Genomic DNA, 6,781 nt, shown 5'->3' on the forward strand with positions numbered 1-6,781 from the left:
TAATGGACGGCGGCAGCAGCCTGAACCTTCTTTTATCAGGACACAGTGCGCAAAATGGGTATAGACCCCTCAAGGATCAAACCCACAAAAAGACCTTTAAAGGCCCATTGCACAGGCTCATACCAGGTGTAGAGGCCCATTGCACAGGCTCAGTCACACTGGAAGTGTACTTCGGATCCCCGGATAACTTCCGAAGCGAAGAGTTAATCTTCGACATAGTCCCGTTCTGCAGTGGCTACCATGCACTGCTCGGGTAAACCACATTCGCGAGATTCAATGCGGTACCGCATTATGCATATCTCAACCTCAAGATGCCAGGACCTCGGGGGGTCATCACAGTCAATGGAAACACAGAGCGCTCTCTCAGCACGGAGGAGCACACTGCAGCCCTCGCAGCAGAAGCGCAAAGCAGCCTCTTAAGGCAATCCACTAGTTTGGCGATTAAGGACCCGTACACCTTCAAGCGCGCCCGGAGTAATCGGCAATAGGACCGCCTGGCAAGTTCCGAGCTCGCATAGCCATGCTGCCCCCACCCCGGTCCCAGCCAAACGGCGAAATCCGTGCCACGCGTACATAATTACGCATTAAAAAATACCATGGGCACAGGCAGGGAGGGGGCACGACTATGACACGCTCCAAGACGTGGCTTAAACCGCACTAGGGGCTTCCCGCTTTGTTATTTTTTGTCTTTCAGGACTTTAATCTCTGCAAACCCTGTCCGGCAGCATGATTGCCGAACACATGATGCAGCAACCAAGGAGGCAGAAAGCTACGTCACACTACGGAACTCCTAGGTGGATTACGATAATGAGTGAAATACTTGCTTTAATACTATCCCTCAGCTTGCCCTTGGAAGGGACATGTCAAATAGTCCTACTCTTTGCTTATCACACTACTTGTATCATTCTGCTTTAATGCACCTTTTTGAATAAACAATGCATAGCATTAAGACTATTATTGCCTTCTTCCTTTATATATATATATGTTCATTCACGACATCTAGCACCCGTACACTCTCGTATGGCCAATACGCTAGGGGCTTAAGCATACCCCATAATACGGTGTGAGAAGTCCGAACACTTTCGACAGTGCGGCACCTCGAACTTATAGCATTATATGCATCAGCTCCGAATCATGTCTTGGGTTAATAGTTGGGTTTGCCCGGCTCCCATGTTTTGGTACCTTACGTTCTGCTATATCGGCTAAGGTAGCACTGGGAGAACTACTGTGACTGTGCCCCGGTTCTGCTGGGCTAAGCACCTCAGTAGAGAAAGCTAAAACTGACTGTCATGATAAGGCGAGAGACTGGTCGCTGTTCGAGAGGTTTTGAGTCCCTAAAGACTTATGCCGCTTAGAGTGAGGAGTCGGCCCTGTCCGGCTTAAGGCGTGTATTGCGCCCCAAATTCGGCCTTCCGAATACTAGGGGCTTCGCCAAAATTTAAAACTATAGAATTCTATGGCTAAGTGAGAGTGATAACGCATTATAGTCCGGTTGCCTTGTTCGTTGTGCTGAGCACCTCCCTTGAAGGACCCAAAAATTGGAACAAGAGTGCTCAGGTTTATCCCGAACACCCCAGCACTCGTGGCATGGGGGCAGAAGCCGATGACAAGCCATCTCTCAGATTTGATAAACAACCGAACAGAAGGTAATATTTTAAATTCAAACAAGCGTTGCATAGCGCATATGAACAAGTTTTAATAATACAGGATTACACGAGCAAGTTTACTCAAATATTACATCTTTCGTACACTCGTCCGCTACGAGACGGGCACCCTTCAGGACACCCTCATAGTACATCTCGGGGTGGCGATGCTCCTTGCCCACCGGCGGCCCTTCCTTCACCAGCTTCATGGCGTCCATCTTGGCCCATTGCACCTTGACACGGGCGAAAGCACGACGTGCACCTTCGGTGCAGATGGACCACTTAATGACTTCCATCCGTGGGCAGGCATCCACAAGCCGCCTCACCAGGCCGAAGTAGCTGTTGGGAAGGGCGTCGCCAGGCCACATCCGGACTATAAAGCCCTTCATGGCCTGCTCGGCCGCCTTGTGCAGCTCGACCAGTTGCTTCAGCTGGTCGCTCAGAGGCATAGGGTGTTCGGTCCCAGTATACTGAGACCAGAACAGCTTCTCCGTTGAGCTTCCCTCCTCGGCCTGGTAAAACTGTATGGCATCCAACACGCTGCGGTGCAAATCTGCCAATGCTCCTAGAGAGCTCCAGATTCAGGTAAGTAACAAGTAATTTGCTTTCACATGCTTGCTTTGCATATAGAATGTCTTACCCGCCGCTATCTTCTTCATCGCATCAATCTCTTGGAGGGCCTTTTGGGCTTCGGCCTTGGCACTCTTTGCACTCTCAAGGGCCGCGGCAAGCTCGAACTCTCGCGTTTTCAAGTCAAGCTAAAACGCCTCGTGCTTCGTCACGAGAGCGTGGAGCTCTTGCTGCACCTCGCCCACCCGTGCCTCTTGTTTTTCCCGCTCGGTCCGCTCCTGGGCCGCCTTGTTTTCAGCCTCAGATAGCACTTTCTTCAGGGTTGCCACTTCGGTCGTGGCCCCTGGCAGATTAAAGATGATCCTATCATTTTGCAATCGCATCCCTTTTATATATATACATATCTATAGGCTAGGTATTACTTAACTTTGTTCTCCTCGAGCTGCCTCTTGGCAAGGCCGAGCTCTTTCTTGGACCCTCTGAGGTCCTGCTTCAGTACGGCGACCTCCGCAGTCAGTGCGGCAGAGGCCAGCAGTGAAGCCTGCATACGCATATAGACATACTTATATTAGACTCCTGCAGATATTAGTCGATCCTCTATTCGGCTTTTCTTTTTGAACACCAAACAGAGCATCAGGCGCTACTATCTATGCGGTAATATTTTTCCTATATTTCAAATACTTACCTCAAAGCCTGTCAGAAGGCTGGCACAGGCTTTAGTCAGTACGCTCTTGGCGGACTGAACCTTCTGGATCACCGCACTCATAATAGTGTGGTGCTCTTCGTCGATGGAAGCACTGCGAAGCGCTCCCAGCAGATTGTCCGGTGCCTCTGGATGGACAGAGGTCACCGGCACAGCCGTCTTGCCCCTTTTGGAAGGAGGCCGCCTGCCTGAGTCCGGAACCACTGGAGGTTCCGGCGCGGTGTTCGGCTGAGGGCCAAACTCGGAGCCCTCGGGAGCCTTGCTCCCTCTGCTCTCGGAGTCCGGAAGGTCGCCTTGAGGCGCCTCGGGACTATCTCCCCTCGACCCGGTGCCTCTTGAGACAATATCTCGACGTTGTCCGTAGGGCAAGGGGAGGTGGCGGTCGGAAGTGGATTGCTATCCATATCCGACGAGCCCAGGGAGCCGTCCAACGAGGATACGTCGATACAGGCTCGTGGCGGTCTGCATAATCATAATTCGGCGTTAGGAGGAGCAGTGTGACAAATGTATGCCATGAGTTACTCTAGTATCCGAATACTTACGACTTCGCCAGGGGCTTCGCACTGAGCAGCCACTCATCTTCGCCTTCAGCGGCGGTGGTGGAGTAGTCCGGAAGGAGAGTCCTTCCCTTCTTGGACCCTTCGGGCCCCTCGGTTGGGGCGGCCTTCTTTTTCTTGTCTCCCCCAACTGGACGGGGAGCATCTTCATCTTCCTCCTCATCTTCGGGGGAGGAGTGCGTCGCAGAGTCATCGGACGATGAGTCCGATACCACCTGGCGCTGGGAACTCTTTAGGGTTCCCTTGGCCTTCTTGGTCTTGTCCAGCACCTTGTAAGGAGCCGGAGTCAGCATCTCCGTCAGGAGAGCGTCCGCAGTGTCTTCGAGCAAAGGGGCCGGACAGTTAATCTGCCCCGACGTCTCAGACCCCGCACATGGTTAAGCTAGGGGAAATAAATATCCTACCGGATGTACAGAACTCACCGAATGTGCTAGGCGCTTCGCTCTTAGCCCGCGGTCCTCGGTAAGAGAAGGAGGGACCTCGGCGCCCTTGAACATCACCCTCCAGACGTCCTTGTGCGTCGTGTCAAAGAGCTCACTTAGAGTCTGGTGCCGGGCCAGGTCGAACTCCCATAAGTTAAAATCCCGTTGTTGACACGGGAGGATCCGGCGGATGAGCATGACCTGGACTATGTTGACAAGTTTGAGCTTCTTGCTTGCCATATTCCGAATACATTTCTGGAGTCCGTCCAGTTCCATCGATGAACCCCAGGATAGGCCCTTCTCTTCCCAGGAGGTGAGCCGCGTGGGGATTCCGGATCGAAACTCAGGGGCCGCCACCCAGTTGGTGTCGCATGGGTCGGTGATGTAGAACCATACCGATTGCCACCCCTTTATGGTCTCCATGAAGGAGCCTTCAAGCCATATAACATTGGGCATCTTGCCCACCATGGCTCCGCCGCATTCTACTTGTTGGCCTCCCACCACCTTCGGCTTGATATTGAAGGTCTTCAGCCATAGGCCGAAGTGGGGCCGGATGCGGAGGAAAGCCTCACACACGACGATGAAATGTTGAGGATGAAATTCGGGGCTAGATCATGAAAGTCCAGCCCATAGTAGAACATAAGACCCCAGACGAATGGATGGAGGGGAAACCCCAGTCCGCGGAGGAAGTGTTGGAGGAAGACTACCCTCTCGTGAGGTTCCGGGGTGGGGACGATCTGCCCTGCAGCGGGCAGCCGATGCGCGATATTCACTTGCTTTTTGATATGGCCCTCCGTGATGGAGGAGGCCATCCACTTGCCTCCCGCTCCGGACATGTTTGGAGAAAATTGAGGAGAAGGATGTGGACTTGGGAGTTGGAGCTCGAGTGCGCATGAATGGATGAGCAAGGAGGAAGGAGGCGTGGGTGGAAAAGGTTGAACCTTGTCCCCTTATAAGGGCGGACGAAACTATGCGCCCCGACTAGCCTGGTAAAATTCGCTTATCCCCCAAGCGTCGTAATTGATGGCGCGGTTGGGTTACCCTCACACGTATTGATGAGAATCTCGTAAGAAGGGGACACGATCTCTACTTTGACAAGACGTGTCAAGAAACTGCCTCGCGTTATGTGCGGGGCTGGTTAAAGAAAAACGGTTCGAATAATCACTGGGCCATGGCATGATGTCATGTTGCCAAAACGTGTCAGCAGATTAGATTTGTGGTATGTGGAAGTTATTTTGTAGGGTCGGACACTATCCTGTTATTCAAACTCTTCTGTGGTGTATCCAGAGGAGGAACCCGCCTTGCAATGCCGAAGACAACACTGCGCGCTGGAATCATCGTCATTGAAGCCTGGTTCAGGGGCTACTGAGGGAGTCCTGGAATAGGGGGTATCCGGATAGCCGGACTATATTCTTTGGCCGGACTATTGGACTATGAAGATACAAGATTGAAGACTTCGTCCCGTGTCCGGATAGGACTCTACTTGGCGTGGAAGGCAAGCTAGGCAGTACGGATATGGATATCTCCTCCTTTGTAACTGACCTTGTGTAACCCTAGCCCCCTCCGGTGTCTATATAAACCGGAGGCCGTAGGACAACATACAATCATATGATAGGCTAGCTTCTAGGGTTTAGCCTCTCTGATCTCGTGGTAGATCAACTCTTGTAATACTCATATCATCAAGAATAAATCAAGCAGGACGTAGGGTTTTACCTCCATCAAGAGGGCCCGAATCTGGGTAAAACATCGAGTCCCCTGCCTCCTGTTACCATCCGCCTTAGACGCACAGTTCGGGACCCCCTACCCGAGATCCGCCGGTTTTGACACCGACAGCCTTCTTCTCCTCTGGATCCGCGGCGGGGAGGGAGAGACGCAACTCCTCGGCCCTCGCACAATTGGTTGCTATGTTGAACAGTTCCAAGGTCGTGCACAACTCCTCATGGATGGCGAGATTGTCCTTCATCTTGATGTCGCGGACGCCGTCGAAAAGCACCGAGATGATGGCCTCGCCCATCACCTTGGGGATCTTGATACGTGCACTGTTGAAGCGCTGGATGTACTTCTGCAAGGTTTCTCCTGGTGGTTGCTTGATGCGGCGTGGGTCACCCACGACCGGGGGCGGTCGCGAGTGCCCTGGAAGTTGGCGATGAAGTGGCTGCGCATCTCATCCTAGGAGGAAATTGAACCTGGGGCCATGGGAAACCAGTTCACCATGACCTTTTCGTCGCTGTTGGCCGCTTCGATGCTCAGTTTGTAGAGCTACAGAAACTCTGCAGGGTCGGGGGTGCTGTCGTAGCAAGGAGGCAGATCCGGCTTGAACTTGGCCGGCCAGACGATGCTTCGCAGCTCAGGAGTGAAGGAACGACAGCCTGCCGTGGACACCGGGGCCCGTCGTGGAGGCGGAGCTTGACCTGGGCATCCCTGTGCTGCCACGGCAAGTGGCGCATGGCCCTGCCGCCGCAAGCGGTCCTGACGTGGTGGTGCTGGAAGCGGTGGAGCATCTTCTTGCGGACGGGGGACCTCCTGGCAACTTCTTTCTTCGTGTGCAGGCACACGACGCGGAGGATCACGCCGTTGGGCCACGCATCTTGGAGCGAGGACGTCGTCTTGAAGTGGGGGACACTAAGGCGCTCCCCGAGCCGCGCGCCTCGGCGCGAGGGCGCCTCTTGGTGCTGAGGGGGTGGAGGCGCTCCATGAGCCACATCGCCTGCAGTCGGGGGCGGGCGAGGCAGCGAGAGGGATGGTGCTGGAGAGCCCCCTGCGGCGCTGACGAGCTCGGCGATACGGCGAGCGTGAGAGGATGCGACAGCCGGAGTCAGTGACGGGGTGGCGGTGCGACCATCTTGCCGCACAGAGGGGTGCAGTGAAGAGGCTTGCTGCTCGTTT

This window comes from Triticum aestivum, chromosome 7A (genome assembly GCF_018294505.1).
Source record: "Triticum aestivum cultivar Chinese Spring chromosome 7A, IWGSC CS RefSeq v2.1, whole genome shotgun sequence".
Taxonomy (NCBI): Eukaryota; Viridiplantae; Streptophyta; class Magnoliopsida; order Poales; family Poaceae; genus Triticum; species Triticum aestivum.